The sequence below is a fragment of the Dendrobium catenatum genome, unplaced genomic scaffold (assembly GCF_001605985.2).
Source record: "Dendrobium catenatum unplaced genomic scaffold, ASM160598v2 original_scaffold_107050, whole genome shotgun sequence".
In the NCBI taxonomy this organism is placed as follows: domain Eukaryota; kingdom Viridiplantae; phylum Streptophyta; class Magnoliopsida; order Asparagales; family Orchidaceae; genus Dendrobium; species Dendrobium catenatum.
The window spans coordinates 312,298-331,279 of NW_021425485.1; positions in this window are offsets into that span (position 1 = coordinate 312,298).

Sequence of the window (18,982 nt, forward strand, 5' to 3'; positions counted from 1 at the left end):
ACTACAGTGTGACCTTAGCACCCTAAATGAAAATAAAGATTTCTGTTTTTTATCGGCGAATTTTAAGTTAAAACCTGAAGTTAGAGAGGCTTAAAGAAAATGGAAGGTTGAAAAAGCTGTTGGACCTGAATGATATTCCAATAGAGATGTGGAATGCTTATGAGATGGAATTTCATGGCTTAACTAAACTTTTAATACTATTTTGAAGACTAAAAAGATGCCAGATGAGTGGGAGAATGAGTGTGTTAATTCCTATTTTTAAGAATAAAGGCGCATGCACAAGATTGTGCGAATTATAGAGGTTATTAAGTTAATGTGTCATACTTTAAAACTTTGGGAATGAGTTATGGAGATAGGTTGCGGCGTGATACTAATGTTTCTCAAAATCAATTTGGATTCATGCGGGTAGGTCGACTATGGAACCATACATTTATTAAGAGGTTTGATGGAGAAAATATGAGAGAAAATAAGGAGGATCTACATATGATAATTTATTGATTTAGAAAAGGCATATGAATAGTTCCAAGAGAAGTACTATGGAGAGTTCTTGAAAGAAAGGAGTCAATAATGCTTATATTCAAATCATTAAAGATATATATTGCAGGAGCATAACTTGTGTTCAAACACAAGGTGGATTGGACCAAGTATTTCCCTATTTCGGTTGGGTTACATCAAGGATCAGCCTTAAGCCCATATCTTTGCTTAGTCATGGATGTTCTCACTAGACTTTACAGAGGATGTACTGGTATATGCTTTTTGCTGATGATATTCTTCTTATTGATAAGACTAGAGAGGGAGTTGAAGGTAAACTTGAATTATGGAGTTCAACCTTAGAGTCTTAAGGTTTTCTCTTGAGTAAATCTAAAACAGAATATATGGAGTGTAATTTTAGTTAGTAAAGAACCTGGTGAGTGGGATTGTGACTTTGGGCTATCAAGTCAAAATAGAGTACACATTTAGATATCTTTGATTCTATTGTTCAGAGTGATGGTGAATAGATGGGGATATTACAGCGATTCAAGTTGGATGGTTGAAGTGGAGGAAGTGCATCGGGCTTGTTATGTGATAGAAATGTACCCCTCAAACTTAAGGGAAAATTATATAAGATGGTAGTGAGGCCTGCAAATGCTTATGGTGCCGAATGTTGGCCATTAAAAGAGAAGCATAAAATACTAAGTTAAGTGTATTTAAATGCCCCATCTAATCCTAGAAAATCGTTTTTCTTTATTTTTTATTTTATGCCCCTTTATCTTAAAGTCCAAAACTAATAATCGATGTTGGGTACAAAAATTTTCACTCGAAATAACTTCACAATCTAAACGATCTAATTTTCTTATAAGAAAATAATCAATATGGGTTGTACTATATCCATTTTTATAAGTGATGAGATGCTCATTCCTTTTCTTAAATAAGGTATTAGCAATTGAAAAATCATAAGCTAAACAAAAATCCAATATGGTCTTTATCACATTCATTCGTCCTTTCAAATCCATGGTCACCATGAATGCTTTTAAAATCATCTACCACTCTACCAACATGTCCATTTAAATCTCCTCCAATAAAAACTCTTTCTTCAAGAGGTATCTTTTGTATTAATTCTTCTAAGTCATTCCAAAAATTTATTTTAGAACTCATATCCAAACTTACTTGAGGAGCATAAGCACTTATAATATTAACAATCTTATCATCAACAACAATCTTTAAAGCTATAATTCTATCTCCAATCCTATTAATTTTTATAACATTATCCTTTAAACTCTTATCTATAATAATACCTATACCATTTCTAGTACGACTCCTACCCGAATACCAAAGTTTAAATCCTAAACTATCAATTTTCTTAGCCTTCTCTCAAACCCATTTAGTTTCCTGAATGCAAAAAATATTTAACTTCCTATGAATCATAATATTTATTAATTCCATTAATTTTCCTGTAAGGGAACCTATATTCCAAGTTCCTATCCTAATTTTAGTTTTATGGACTAGCTTCTTTGCCCACATCCGTCCTTGATGTGGGAACCCTTCCCTATTTAACACTGCACCCGGGCGCCGGTGCAGCGGCCCTTGCACACTTGTCACTGTATTCAAGCCATACAGCGCGTCGCTTCCAGGGGATGCCCTAGCATTAACACAATTTCTTAAAGGATTCATGTCATTTTGTTTGACAAGTTTTACGCTAGCTGTCGACTACCTAACGCAACCCTCCACTTTTCTCATACAGGACTTGGGACCTGGCAATGGCAGTGTTAAATTAATAAGTTTATGAATCCTATTTATAGAGGCATTTGCAAAATTAATAAAATCATCCGTAAAACATAAATACGAAATATGAAGCCCACTTAAAATTCTAAAGTAAAGACTAGGGTACCTTTAAAAAGATCAGCAAGCCCTCTAGAAAGATACTAAGCCACAATAATGAAGAGTGCTAGAGAAAGAGGTTCACCCTATCTCAGGCCATGAGAGGCCTTATGAAAACCATTAGCCTTGCCATTGTCAATGATAAAAAAATAAGGACTTTTAATACAAAGCTGAATGAGTTTGATAAAGTTAAGATCAAAATCAAATAACTTCAAAATATTATAAAGAAAATTCCAATCAATATTATTGTAATCCTTAGCAATGTCAAGTTTCAAAATCAAATTACCACCTCTAGCTTTAATATCAAAATCTTGACAAAATTCTTGCGCCAAAAGGATGTTATCAGAAATAGCACGCCCTTTAACAAAACCCCATTTGAAAAGGAAAAATAATTTTAGGCAAAAGAAGTGTTAAATGATTCATCAAAATTTTAGAGATCACTTTATAAAAAAAGGATCACATACTAATAGGTTTGAAATCATTCCAAGTAGTGCTAGAATTATTTTTAGGAATAAGCACAATAGAGGTAGCAGTAAAGAACTTAGAGGAATATCATTACCATTAAAAAAGTCAATAACAACAAAAAAAGATCATTAATAATAATATGCCAAGTTTTTTGAAAGAACTTGGTCGTGAAACCATCGGGACCGGCTACCGACTCACAGTTCATAGTAAAAACACTTTCTTTAACTTCCTCAATGGAAGGAGACTTGGACAAGAAAACATTATCATCATGAGAAATCAGAGAAGGAATAATATTGGGATTATTAAGAATAGTAGGATGAAAATTTTTATTCAGATAATTCTGAAATTGCAGAACAGCCAGATTAGCAATTTCAACACCATCCTCAATATCAGAACCATCAGGTCAGTTAATTTTATGAATGCGATTAATAGTATGTTTCCTATTAGCCAAGCATGGAAGTATTTAGTATTATTATCACATTCAACCAGATGTTTAACAACCGCTTTTTGTTTTAAAAAAACTTTCCTCTTGAGCTTATAATTTATAGAGATTATCTTTAGCCTCTCTCAATAAACAAAAATTAGCCTCAGAAGGAACCAATTGACACCAATTCTCCAGAAAAGTCACTTTATCTTTCGCTATTAAAATGTTTAAAAAAAGATTCTTAAAAACATTATGATTCCACCAATTTAAAACAAACTGAAGTCTTTTCAATTTAAACAATAATCTTCTCATTTCAGAATTAGTATTGTCCGGATGTAAAGGAGCATGCCAATTGTTTTTAACCAAATTCATAAATTAAAAGGGGGGAATGATCATAAAGGGTCCTACTAAGATGCTCAACATTAGTAGACTCAAAAGAGTTCAACCGATAATCATTAAATAAAACCCGATCTAATCTTTTTCATAAATGACCACGATGCCAAGTAAAATTATCTCCAGAGAAATCAATATCAATAATGTTACAATCCATGATCATGTTATTAAAATACTCCATAGAATTGAAAATAGGAAGAGAGCCCCCTATACGTTCAAACAGATAAGCAATGGTATTGAAATCACCCTCCACCAGCCAGGGAAAATTACAAATACTATGAAATTGAATAATTTGATCTCATAAAATCTTTCTAGTATAACAAGAATAAGCATCATAAATAAAGGAAGCACAATATTATAATTAGACCTTTCAATATTACAATGAATAACTTGAGTAAAGTCACCAATGACATCGACCTGAACACAATCTTTCAAAAAAACTCAGATTTTATTAGCTACATTGGACAATGCATGTTTAAAACCCAAGGATTTAGCAGTACTAAGTAATTTATTAGAGGAGTAAAAGGCTCAAGTAAGACAAGAAGAGAAACATTAAAAATACGGCATAAATTTGTAACTCTAAATCTTGAAGAGGAGCAACCAATGCCCCTAACATTTCAAATGATAACATTAAACATAACAACAAATATTAATGGGAAGTATGCGAACGAGTGTTGTGAGGAGATTGCAGGACAATAGATTTTTGTCTCCTACCTATCCTCCCACATCCCTTAGTAAAACTAGTATCATTTTCATCTCTAGCAAAACATTTAGCCATCATATCCATATCCTCAGTATCAGTAAAAGCATCACTATGATAATGATCATTCAAGGGAAGCTTACTTTCATTGATCTTACCTGAGTGCCCCCTAGAAAGAGGCAATTTACCTTCCCCAAAAAAGACATCACCTTCCACATTAGTTTTATTGATGACCACACTACTACCAATCTTCTCCTCTTCGGCTTGGATAGTGTTCTGAGAAACAACATCCGGTTGAACAATTCCTTCATCTACAATAATATTATTAAGCAATCCCTCCATAAGAGGTTCAACAAAAAGAGAAACATTATTAGGATTAGAAACAGTGTTTTGTTTAATCACATTATGAGAAACAATATGTAGAGAAGGGTTAGAAATAGGATTGACTTCCTGCCTTTGAATAAACTCATTTATAATATTAGGACTTGATTCATCCTTAATAGAATCCAACATAACAGATTCAATAATAGGCTCTTGGCCTTGGGAAACATTTACCACATTACCAACAGGATGAGGAGTAATAGTATCCAGTTCTACATAAATTAAATCACTATTGTGTTTCGGTTTAGCAGAATCCTTGCCCTTTCGGAGATGGCGGTGTAATTTATAACAAGCCGTTAATCCATGCCCATGCATCTTACAATGAGAATAAAAAATAGGTAAATTTTTGAATTCAACTTTTTAAAAATAGCCATTTAATTCTGAACTAATGCAAACCTCATTTGGATGCTTCTTCGAAATGTCCAATTCCACAAGCACACAAGCTACAGACGGCCAAGAATGGATGATGTAGCTTGATCAGTTTGCAAAGGTCTGCCGAAAATCGAAGCCAATCCAAATAAGATTTGTGAATTGAAAAAATGCAAGCGAAGATTAGGAAAGGAATCCAGATAGGGGTTATGGGAGATTCAATCTCATTTGATAACCCTGAATATAATAGGACCTCCTAGAGAAAATACGGCTATAGTCCAAATTGTTGCTCAATTGGATCGCTATGCCTGGAATCCAAGAAACCAACCTGAAACGATTCAAACAATTTCAGATTAAAAAAGAACTTACTGATGACATCTAGGTTAGGGCGCTTTAGCATTAATTTCCCGACAAGTGTGAGCGCAAAAGGACCAGCCAACACAAAACTAACAAAATCCTCAAGTAAGAAAGCCGGACACCCTTTGAAAGAAGCATGAACAAAGGTAAATTTAGTGGAAGAAGAAGACGAGCCCGTACGACATCCTTGAAAGAACAGACTTACCAGACGGAGCCAAAGCATGAGGAGGGTAAATGACGACGGCGTCTTCATCTTCCGAAAGCCTCAAGCCCAAAACACTCAACAAAGAAATAAAAAAAAAATGATAAAATGGAAGAATATAACAAAACAAACAGAGAAAAACACGAGGAAAATGCAGAGAAAGAAAAAAAAAATCGGCCAAGAATGATGAAAAATGAAGATGGAGAAGAAAGCCCTAAATTGCATCGGAATCGTCTCGGAGCGGAGCAGCCCAATATTTTGTCCTTGGGTCTTCTCAAGGTGGCGATTAACATCTTTAGGAAGTAATGCCCAAAAAATTTTATATTTCATAAATTATAATGAAACATAGTTATAAATTTGTCTCATAATTCTAAAATAAAAAACTTTTTGTATATAAGTGACTAAACTCATTTTTGTATTCATAATTGAAATTGAATGGAATGGACAAATGCTAGACCAATGCAATTAGGAAAGATTGGGCATTTTAGGGGCCAATGTTTCTAAAATTTAATTTTTAAATTGAAGTTTTAAATTATTTATATTGATATTATTTTTAAGCCATTCGATTAAAAAATGGTAATAACTTAATTATGCGATGAATTTGCCGATTCAATTAACTTTAATCGATTTTTCATTTGAATTGTCCAACTTTAATCGATTTTTGGTAGAAATCATATTAGAAGTGAATTAGTTTGATTTGTCTTTCTAAGCCTTGCTTAGGTTGTCTCAGATCAATTGAAAGGATTCTGTTTGAGAAGTTTAGTTAGGGGTGCAGCAATTGAGTTGAAATGCTTGATGAATAGCAGTTAGACAGACTCTAATTCATGAAATCTCCTTACGTTAGCAAAGGATTGGACTATCAACCAATCTGGGATGGCTGTGATCTTGGTGCGATCCATTTTGATGCTTGCAAAAGAAAAAATTTATCCTAGGAAGTTAACCATTTTTGCAAGAAAATTGCTTTTTTTTTAATATATATATGGAGAACAACTTTTGCTCCAGAGAGTTTCAATGATTTAATGGAGGTTATGTAATTGTTCATACTGAGCAGGTTTATGAACTTATATCATTGAAACACATTAACACAATTCTTTTTGTGAGGGTTAAAAAAATTGGTTCGAAGTTGCATGAAGGTGCTGGGTATGTTGGCCAATCTGAATGGCATAATGGTCTACTTGTAGAGTCTATATCACATTTTAAATGTCATCTTTCAATCATCTTTGGATATTTGAATTTGATACAACAACAACAACATCAAGCTTTTATCCCACTACGTAGGGTCGGCTACAGGAATATTTTTTCTCCATTGTGTCTTGTGAAGAGTAAAAATTTCATTTAAATCAAAAAAATGAAATGTCATTACAATATTTTCTAACCAAGTCTTATTAGGTTTATCTCTACATTTCTTAACATAAGTCACATCTACTTTACTAATTGGGTCATCAGTAAGCCACCATTTTATGTGACCAAACTATCTAAAGACAACTCTATCTAATCTTATCTTCCACTAGAGCTAATCCAACCTTTTCATGCATATGCTCATTATGTATCATGTCTCTAAGAGTAAAGCCACTCATCCACCTAAGCATCGGCATCTCTGTAATGCTTAACTTGATATTATGCTTCTATTTTAACGACTAACATTATGCTCCATAAAGCAATGTATGTCTCACCACCCTCTTACAGATTTTTCTCTTAAATTTGAGTGGGACTCTTCTATCACACAACAATCCTAATACATTCTTTCACTTCAACAATCCAACTTGAATTTTGATAATTATATCCCCATCTATTTTATCATTACACAGAACAATAGATCCAAGATATCTAAAATATTTACTCTTATTAATGACTTTATTGCCCAAAGTCACAAACCCACCACTAGGTCTACTACTACTAAAATTACACTTCATATATTCAGTTTTAACTCTACTCAAACGAAAAGCTTTAGACTCTAAGGTTGATATCCATAATTCAAGTTTACTTCAACTCCCTCTCTAGTCTTATCAACAAAAAGAATATTATCAACAAAAAGCATATAGCAAAAAATATGGGCTTAAGGTTAATCCTTGATGTAACCCAACAGAAATAGGAAAATACTTCGTCAAACCACCTTGTGTTTGAACACAAGTAACAACACTTGGATATATATCCATGACAACTTGACTGTAAGCATTATTAACTGCTTTTCTAGATCTTTCCATAGTACTTCACTTGGAACTTCATCATATGCTTTCTTTAAATCAATAAATATCTATGACGACCCTCCTTATCCTCTCTATGTTTTTCCATCAAACCTCTCAATAAATGTATAGTTTCCATAGTAGACCTATTCAACATAAATCCAAATTGATTTTGATAAACATTAGTCTCATGTCGTAACCTATGCTCCATCGCTCTCTCCCAAAGTTTTAAAGTATGACACATTAATTTATTTCTTCTATAATTTGCACAATCTTGTGCATCACCTTTATTGTTAAAAATAGGAATCAACGCACTCATTCTCCACTCATCTGGCGTCTTTTTAGTCTTCAAAATAATATTAAGTAAGGTAATAAATTCATTCATCTCCTAAGCATTTTCACATATCTATTGGAATATCATCAGGTCTAACTTTTTCACACTTCACTTTCTTTAAAGCATCTCTAATCTTGGTTTTATTAATCTGCTGATAAAAATAAAAATCTTTATTATTATTTAGGATTTTAAGGTTATTAAAGCCAATCATTTTCTTATAATTTTCATTAAAAAGTTTAGCAAAATATCTCATCGACTTTTATTGAATATATTTTTCAAATAAAAGTACTTTTTTATTCTCATCTCTAATTCACTTCTTCACTTGCACTAAATCTTTACTACTCCTATGTCTTTATTTAACTAACTTACACATATATCTTTCTCCATCATTAGTTTCTAATTTATTATATAAATAATTAAAAATTAAAATCTTTGCACAAAATATTGTTTTTTTTAGTAAATCGGAAGCAAAGCTAGGAGCTCGCTTGCTGTGAAGGTAAATTTCTCCCTTTCACAGGCTTATGCGACCAAATCCCGTAAACTCGCCGAGTTTCAAAGAGGGGAACAGAGGGATTTAACTCTATATGAGATTTAACTATTCCCTAAATTATGTTTAATAGGGTTTATCATAGTCCTGCTCAAATCATACCCAAATCCTGCATCTAAATAGTTTTTTTAGTAACTATGATTAATAGCATTTAATTGTAATTAATTAATTTTAATTACATTTTATTAAAATTGATAATTATTAATTATGTACTAATTATTATTAGTCATGATTAATTGTAATTAATTTTAATTAATCTTAATTACTTATTATTAATCTTAAATAATCATTATTAATTAATTATTATTAATTATAATTAACTATAATTAACTATAATTATTTGCTATTAATTAAAAAGAAAGAGAAGTACCTCTCTTGCCTTGATCTTCGTGCTACTAGCACCACTTTGACGGATTGCCAAGGTATAACCCCTCTAAACTTTAAAACCTCGAGAGCCCAACTTCGATGATTGTAACATGAAAAAATAATCACTTATACATGCTTTTCTTAGCATGGTTAGAGGAAATTTATCACAGTGCTCTCGACGAATCGGGTAATCACTTAGACCCTCATTTTCAACATTTGCGGTGCACTGAAAAATCGCATGTAAACATTTTTCTTAGGGTGGTGGGATGGGAACCCAGTGCGATGCCTATGATGAATAAGGGATACATATAATTACCCGCTCACGGGGAAATGATTGCATTTTCAAATATGTTATATAGAAGACCTATACACGCTTTTCTTAGCGTGGTGGGGGGATGAAGAAAATACAGTCGTGGTATTCGAGGACACTTATCATATATGCTTTTCTTAGCGTGGTGGGAAGACCCAGTTTTCTGTAGTTTATCCTAAATGAGGGAGACACCGGGAGGCTACCAAAATTTGGGCTAAAGCGCACAAGAACTTGAACAAAAAGTGGGACTTGAACTTAAGTTTAAAACTGAACAGAACTCCAATGATTAAAAACAAAGGCATGAACTTAAATAAATGAAATTGAAATAAATAATAAAAACTTGAGCTTGAACGATAATTTGAATGAAAAGAAATAACTTGGACTTGGGTCTAATTTGAACATTACATAAATTGGACTCGAACTGAATAAGGACTTAAAGTTAACTTGGACTGTAGAGGATTAGAATTTGAACCAAATGCAAAAGCGCTTGAGCTTGCATGGACCACAGGGGACCAGGACCTGAATAACAATATGGTGATCTAGATTTGAGCTCAAACAATTTCAACAAGGGTCTGGACCTTAAGTCAATGAACATATAATCAAGTTAAAAATACAAACATTAATTAATAAGCTCGTTCACTCAAATGAATGCAAATAAATAAGTAGAGAACTTATTTTATGCAAAGAATGATATGTGCATAGGAAGTATATATAATTGTATACATATGATCATGAGCAAGAATGTAATGCTTGCGTAAGTATCATAATGCATTTGTATGAAAAAGAAAACTTGTGACGAGTATACGGCCCCGCTTGCAGACATTGATGGGAAATAACTTCATCACAACAAATGTCATAGTGTGCTCGTGGATAGAACATAGAGACTCATACACAACTATCATTGCTTAGATATAAGCAAATACTCTCAACTCTCATAAGTGTCAACATGATACATATTTCTGAGTTGATGAACTTCTTAAACTTATAGACATTCATGCAAAATATCATTTGCAAGCAAAGATGAAAGCCAATAATGTGTATAGATGCCTAAGAATAAATGTAGAAGATTATTTCATGAGCGCTAAAGCTCGTCTGTTGATTACAAAATACAAAATGCAGAAAGGTTGTAACAAATACAAACGCCTATGGGTTATTGTAGCATACTTTCCATATAAGCAACATACTACCGACAAGCAAGTATATGGCGAATTATAGTAAATACAACTCACTTGCATCCAAATTCTACAATATATAAATCAAAGGAGAAATATATTTTGGCCACAATTGAAGGAGCAAATAACTTTTTCCATTATATCACCTACAAATGATGTCATTCAATGCGTAACATTTGCGTTAGTCCTGCAAGCACGAATACCAATATTCAGTGTACACTAAAGCCGAGGCACAAGTGGATGTAGCAATTTGCCAGTAAATGTGCATAAGAAAATTATGATGTACGTAACGCATTATATGTACACTCGAGACAATAAACTATGATGAATGCAGATACTCTCAAGTAACAACAAAATACTGAAATTACGTATAATAGCATTACTCATGACTAATGCTTGAAAGCAAAGATGGTAGATACGCAGTGGAGGTAGACTCCTATGTGTTGTCATGCCCGTTGTACCCCTGATATGGTGTTCGTAAGAAAAATTCTTAAGGACTACAATAAATACAAGCTCCCACGGGCCATTGTGGTAAACCTATATACATGCTATATGTTATTTACAAGCAAACGATAGATGATATGCAGCAAATGTAAGCACCTACGGCATAAAGTAATAAGTAGTGCATCATAGTCTACCTGTACGAAGCAGTAAACAACTCAATTCAAAAGACTACAACACCACACCACTGGAGATGTAACTAGTATACATGCATATAGAAGGTATGTATGAGCTTCTAAATAGAATGCTACATTAAAACGAGGGGTTCCCACACAACTGAGCAGTGTTAAATATATCCAAAATGCCCCTGCACATGAACTATAATATGCATGCACTTAGGTACACAGAAGGGCATATATAATCTCAAAATTTGCATGAGCCTAGACAAATGTGTTGCAGAAGTACACATGACATCTAGGGATGCTGTGTGGGTTAATAAATTTGATCCCGATCCTCCTAAGCAGATAAATAGGAGTCAATAAGGTTCAAAAAATAATTATAAAATGCCCCTCAAATAATCGCATAGGCCCCAACGAGCGTGTTATGGGTACACGCAACATCTAGGGATGATGCACGAGTCAGTAAAAAAACCTAGGTTTGAGCCTGATCCTTCTATGCGGGTATATAGGAGTCGATATGGCTCAAACCATTAAATAAATATACAGACTCAAGATTGATCGGGATATTTATTTTAAACATTCATATTAGGGCTTGAAAGCCTTCAACAAAGAAAATTCACTAATGAAGGCTCAAAGCGTATGAAACCCGATCCTCTATTGATAGATCTACAGAATCGACAAGGTTTAATTTATAAATAAAAATGACCCCAAACACCCTGATGATGACCGTGTTGAATGCAAATATCAATCAGAGCGGTTAATCCAACCATTCCAAATGCTTCCCAAATACCCACAAATTTCAAATTTCCAAAAGTCATCCAAATTCAAGATATTTGAAATTGAAACTAACTATCAATCACTTAAAGAAAAATTCATTCATCATCCACAATAGTTTATTAAGGTGGACAAATCAAAAAGTACTTCAGCTCATATAGAGCTAATGCCTAGTCAAAAATATTACTAGGATGTATTATTAAACAATATATTGTCAGTAAGGATGTGGTATGTATCCTCTAATCAGTAGTTTTGCTGTCAAATGGAATCACATGATAAATAGTTATAACCCGGGGCCCTCCGAATCATTGATTTTATCGCCAAATAGCACCACTAAGTTAAAATTGTGGCCAGAGCCAATATGTTCCTTAGTGGCATCATATTCTTGAGATATGAATTAATATGATATAATCGATAGGGAACAAATCCATTTGTTAGCTATGGTGAATTCAAATTTATGCCCTTAGACAAACACCCACCCTAAGTCTATAAAGTACCCTTGGATGAAGCAACCTATGGCTGCTGATAAGGATCCTTATGTTAGGTTGGATCGACAACCTCCTCTAACTAAGTATACCAGGGACAATAATGTCCCAAGACAACTGAACAATGGGATCTTGATTGGGTCCATCATTCATTCCCCCACCATCCGCTCTAAGTGCAAGGTGGTGAAATTTCCAATTTTAAATATCAATTCTCCAAATTCATAAATACCAGAGCCCATGATTCTACTATGTGCCAGATAACACATGTTTCTAAATACCTGATTGAAAAATAGCCTTTATCAAAAGTTCTTTCTCGTTATTAGGTGTAATTGGCTATAGTGGCTTGTGCTTACAGGAAACCATAACTCAGATAATTAATTGCTAACAAAATAAGGGCGAAATATCTGATTGTGTCTTATCTACAAATTCATCTACCTTCCCAAAATTTACACCAAAACTTATTCCGTTAAAGCTCACCCAAAGAAAAGTAAAGCAGGAGGAGGCTTAGGCCGAATTTTTGGAGATTATAGATTTTTGTCGACTCCATTAGGGATTGGTTTCTCTTTCCGTCTTTGGCTAGTCTTAGTGCTATAGTATCAGCTAATCAATATAGACTTAAAATACTATAATTTCTTAAAATGATCATTCAGCAAGTTAAATTTTTTTTTTAATAGTCTAAAAATAATAGTTCAACATATTTTTTAAGATAACATATTTAGCAAAATTTTTATTATTTTAATTACTTGCTAATGTTTATCTATTTTATTTCTTATTCTGTGCTATTCTCTATATTTTAAATGTGTGGGGTGATGTATCAGATATTAATTACTAACCCATACCTTTTATTTATGCAGATAGATCTACAAAACACATTGGTTATTGTCCAACTAGGACATGGAGCCAGTATTAAACTGGCAAATACTGTGATCATCATTGGAAGCTCTGGAGCTTTCTCTAAATTTGGTTGCCTCATCTTCCCTGCAATCGTTACAAGGACTACTACTTTTCCTTTGAACAACATGGAATCTGCAGGGCCTGTTAAGAGGCCCCACTCTACTGGTTACTATCCAACTGGGACGTGGAGCCAGTATTAAACTGGCAAATGTTGTGATCAACACTGGAAGCTCTGGAGCTTTCAATAAATTTGATAGCCTCATCTTCCCTGCAGTTTTTACAAGGACCACCACTTTTCCTTTGAACAACTTGGAATTTGCAGAGCCTGATAGGAGGCCCCACTCTACTGAAGCTGCCACGCATCATATGTATCTTCTAGTGCCACGACCTTCCATTGAGGAGCCTCACAAGAGGGTTTCTATATTTGAAAGGCTGTCATAGCCTATGGCCCCAACCGCTAAGAGGATTGTGACTCCCGGGAAGATATCATTGGTACCTATTAGGGCCATTATACTTCCAATTGACTTACTTGCACTTGTGAAGAATAATGTTGAAGCTTCCTCATATGGAGGAAAGCTAACAAGGAGACAGAGAAGGAAAATGAATGCTGAGCACTGAGCTCAATAACAATAGGTGTCTGTGCACCCATCAAACCTTCCTGCTTCAGAGCTAAGAGCCAAATTTCTGACCCAAAATAAGTTTACTAACCTGAGATGGGTCAAGAGGAACAATTATATTGGGGACTTGAATAAATATTTTTGGGACCAACAGCCTGAGGTTTCGGCCCCTCCAAAGAAGAAGGACTCCCGAAACCCTATCAGCTCGGGTGTACTAGGTACTAAAGATAATGAAAGTGAAGGGTTTGAAGAAGAGAAAGTATCAATGGCCTTTGGTGATCTAGGCCCGGAGAATGACACCTAGAAAACGCTTATCTTTTATGGTGGAGAGAAAGGAAAAAAAGAATATCCTGCATGATGAACATCGGGGCGTGAAACCTAAACCACGGGTTCAGGGTTCCACCATCAAAAGGTCCCGGTGAATAAGAAAGAAATCTGGAGGCCAAAGCCTCGCAGAGAAGAAAGAAGAATTTATTTGGGCATTACATCCGATACTTCTTCCTAGAGACTTGCCCCCATCCATAAATAACATAAAAAATGGATCCCAAAGAAGACCCATGATGACACCCCTCCCGACGGTCGACACCTTGGAGAATTCTTCGAGGGATCCCATCGCTCGCCATCCCCTCCAAAGGAAGAGACAACTAACTTTGGCTACAGTCCACTGGTTAAAGAGATCTTCCTTTCGAATCAAGAACCCGAGATCCAGTGGCACCACCACTTGGAGATTCGAGTACTTGAGGAGAAAGATGAAGAAGATATAGAAGGAGAAGAAAATATGGAAGAGAAAGAAAATATGAAAGAAAATATAGAAGAGGAAGAATATATAGAAGAAGGAATGGAAGAAATAAATAACATCATAAATATGAAAGTTGTCTATATGGTGACACATGTAGGTGTCGACGATGATGCCGATTATGATGACGATGAAGATGACGACAATTGGCAGCCACAACTTAGATAAGAATATAAGCGCCGCCATGATGATGGGTTCACCACTGTCTGAGGTGGCCATTCCCAAGGAGAAGAAGAAGTGGAGGAAGTAGAGGAGAATCCTCTTGATGCCGAAAACATCACACTCGTTGATATGTGGCGACAAATGAGATGGCAAATGAGAGCCAAGGACAAAGAGATCTCTCAATTGAATGAGAAAATGATTGAGATGATGACTCAAATGGCGATAATGATGTAGATGATACAGAGAAATGCTGCCATCGATCTTATACCCAATCATCCTGCTGACCTCGCAAACTTTCAAATGCCTCAAGTCTCAGGAGTACAAGGTGCTCCTGAAGGTGGTCATGAGATTTGTAATGTTATTCGCCAGCCCACTCTATAAAATATTGCAAGTACTTTTGAGCCTATAACTATTGCACAGTTGGAGGGAATGATCACCAAGAAAATTAAGGCTATTATAGCTATTGATTAGGCAGAGAAACTAGTGGGCAACGGTCATCCATTTTTTGCTAAATATTATTAGGTGTCGTATCCAAATGGATACTTTATACCAAAGTTCAATACTTTCAATGGTAACAACAATACCAAAAAAAACTTGACATAGTTTAAAACCACTTACGAGAACACAGGAGGAAACAACACTTTACTCTTTCGATAGTTCGTTAGTAGTTTAACAACAAATATTTTTGAATGGTATGCTGAACTGCCAAACGACTCTATAAAAAAATTCGCCGAGTTGAAAGCTATATTCGTGAAGAGGTTTACTAGTGCAACCAAGAAGATCACCATCACTGACCTCACTCTATATAAGTGAAAAAGGGATGAATCAGTGACTAAATATATCACTTGTTGGAAAAATCTGAGCATGAAATATGAGCAGCATATAGAAGAGGAATATGTTGTGCAATTACTAATAGGAAACATTGATGATAAGATGCAACCATTCCTTTGTATGGTTATAATCACAACATTTGAAGACCTACTGGATAAAGTGGCCAAGCTTGAGAAGTTAAACTTGTCGAGATTAGAAGGCCACTCTAAAAGCCCAAGAAGGCTAATGTCTCATGTGTTAAAAGAGATGAGGCTGACTCCACTTTTTTCTCCAGAGCTAATAAAGAAAATAGGTGATTTACAACATAGATAAAGGCAAAAAACCAATGTAATATGAAGAAAAGCCCAAATAAGTCTATAATCCAAACCCCAGCCGAAGCTGACACTTGGGGGAGATGATAAGCCACGAACTTACCAGGGTGGTGGAGAACGCCCAAAGCAAGCAATAGGAACTAGTGATAGAATATTTTCATCCCTCAAAGAAAAGATGAATATATAATATTCATTCAAGAGGGAGAGTGTTGCTAAGTTATTTTTATAGGCGCTAAAAGCGGGCTTAAAATTGCCAGAATGCAAAAGGCAAGAGGAGTCAAAACATACTGGTGACCCAAATTATTGCCCATACCATCGGATAATCAACCATCCTATTAAAGATTGCTACATCTTCAAGGATTGGTTGGAGAGAAAATATCGAAAGGGGGAGCTCATATTGTCGGACAACATGTTGGCCCATCCCAGAAAGGAATCAATTCAGGTAGTTATGACCTCTTCTATACCCTTAGTTAAAGAAAGAAGAAATGGAAAGAAACTAGCGCAAGAAGAGAAGTGGAAGACTGTGGTATCTGAGAAAATGATGAAAATGCTAAAGATGCTCGAACGAGTTCTAGGGGTAAAGTGAAAATCTTCTATCGAGTGCTAGATCTGAGGGGATTGCCTAAGGTACATGTATCTATTTCTAAGCAACCCCTTGGTCAGGCTGGTTCCTCAAAATCTGGTAAAATGAAATCCTTCAAGAAGAAGACTAAACTGAAGAAGTTCAAGGAGAAAAAGATAATAACCCAAAGGGTTATCGATTGTTTGGATGAATACTACCATACTGTAAGGCAACTTATTAAGCTCATTGACTTTACGTTAGAGGTTAAAATAGATAAATCTAAAGAAAATGATGAGGATTCTCATTCGGTAGAAGTATTACATGTTATCTCAATGGCGCTAGATATGCCGATAAAAGAAGAATGCACTGAGAAAGTGCCCTCTGAATCCTGTAGGATGGTATCACCAATGGATTACAGTTCAGAGTAGGATCTATATTTTCTAAAAATAAATGAGTCAGATTCCAACATAGTGCCACGAATGGGACATATAGACCTGGGTGATGACTCTGAATCAACAGATGAATCTCTAAATGTAATAATGACTGACTCTAAAGAAAATGTGCCATTAAAAGAGTTTGAGCTAGAGGAGATCACTGAAGTGTAGCTAAGAAGTGATAAGATACTACCACCTCCACCATAGAAAGTGATCTCCAATAAAGATAAGAGAATAGATAGTTATCATTGAAGATATCATCTCCAAGGACCCTATAAAGAAAGATAATTCAGCCAAGGGGATATATTATAATATCCTATCCCATCTGAGGAAAATTTTATTGCAACTCAGTATATACGATGCTCTTATAATGTCTACGAACCTTCGAAAGACTTTAATTCAAGCTCTCAAAAACCTCAAAAGGTATAAGGCATATTTTGTTGAGCGCAACCTGACTAAAGTCCTATAAGGCCGTAATGAGTCGTTCATCACCTTCTATAAAGGGGATATGATGTTCAGAATGGTGGATCATAATCGCCCTCTATATGTTAGTGCAGAGAGTGATGGCATGATAATAAATCAAAACATAATTGATTTAGGGTCCTCCATAAATCTGATGAGCTCGAAAGCACTAATATCATTGTGCCTCGATGTAGAACACCTCGGGCCATATAAGCTGATGGTATATGGCTTTAACGAGAAGGGGTAGAAGAACTTAGAATTGTTTACGATCTCCCTCACATTTGGAGAACTTCATATATATGCCAAATTTTATGTGATCGATGTAGATACTGCATTTAAGGTGTTTATTGGTCACCCATAGTTGCTTGAGTATGACATCGTCCCGTTAACACTACATCAATGCTTGAAGCATCTTAGGAATAGAGAAGGATTTAGAATATCTGATGACATCTAGCCCTTTATAATCCATGAAGTAACAATATATGAAGATGCCAAATACTTTATTCCTAAGAAGCTGAAGCCATCGAGCTTCCTCGAAGCCCAAACATCAGTTCCATAGATTGTAAAGCAACCTAAATAAGAAGGCAAGAGGAAGTAGGTGGGAAGAAAGAAGGTAAGGTTGACTTTTCCCAAAGCACCTACCATTCCGAAAGAAAGAAAATATGTGCATTATCTAGGGAGTGACACAGGCAAAAGTGATGCCACCCTACAAAATCCTGGAGGGTATGCCAGTAAACAACCAAATGGAGTAGGGAGGTTGAATATTTGAGGTTGAATATTCAAATGACAATTATGACTATAAATCTATATCTATATGAACATGATGCAGGGTGTATTCTTCAGAAGAATGTACATCCTATCAATCTTAGATAGCATACTCATAGTCACACATATTACGCTACAACACTTCAAAGAAATTTTTTCATGAGAAGTGCATAATGTCAAAGAGCTCATGACATTCTATGTACCTCCCCCAAGAAAAAATGGTGGGCCAACGAGTCTATTTTTTTCAATTAGAAAACTTGAGGAAAAAATAAATCACGATTGATTTTGTATACTCATCAATTTTGGAGAATTAGTACCTATAAGATTTCCTAGATATAATACTAGAAATATTAAAAAAATGTTACTAACAAGAGGTAAAACTCATTCCTCAAGAAATAAGTTTGTTTCTTCTTGAGCCTATGGTATCAAAGAAATCCTCACTCATTAAAAAATAATGATATTTTTGCAAAAAAGTGTCTAAGATTTATCATAAGAAAGTACTCCTGAAAGGAGATATGCTGAGCAATCACATGCAAGAAAATCAAATCCGATGATGATGGTGATAAGGTGTATGAAGTTGACAGATATAATGATCAACCTATAGAGGTCAAGCCTGTATCAGAAGAATTGGAAGATGATAGATAGGCAACCACTATGGATGAGCTAAAAGAGGTCAACTTGGGAACTAAAGAGGACCCTCGCCCAACC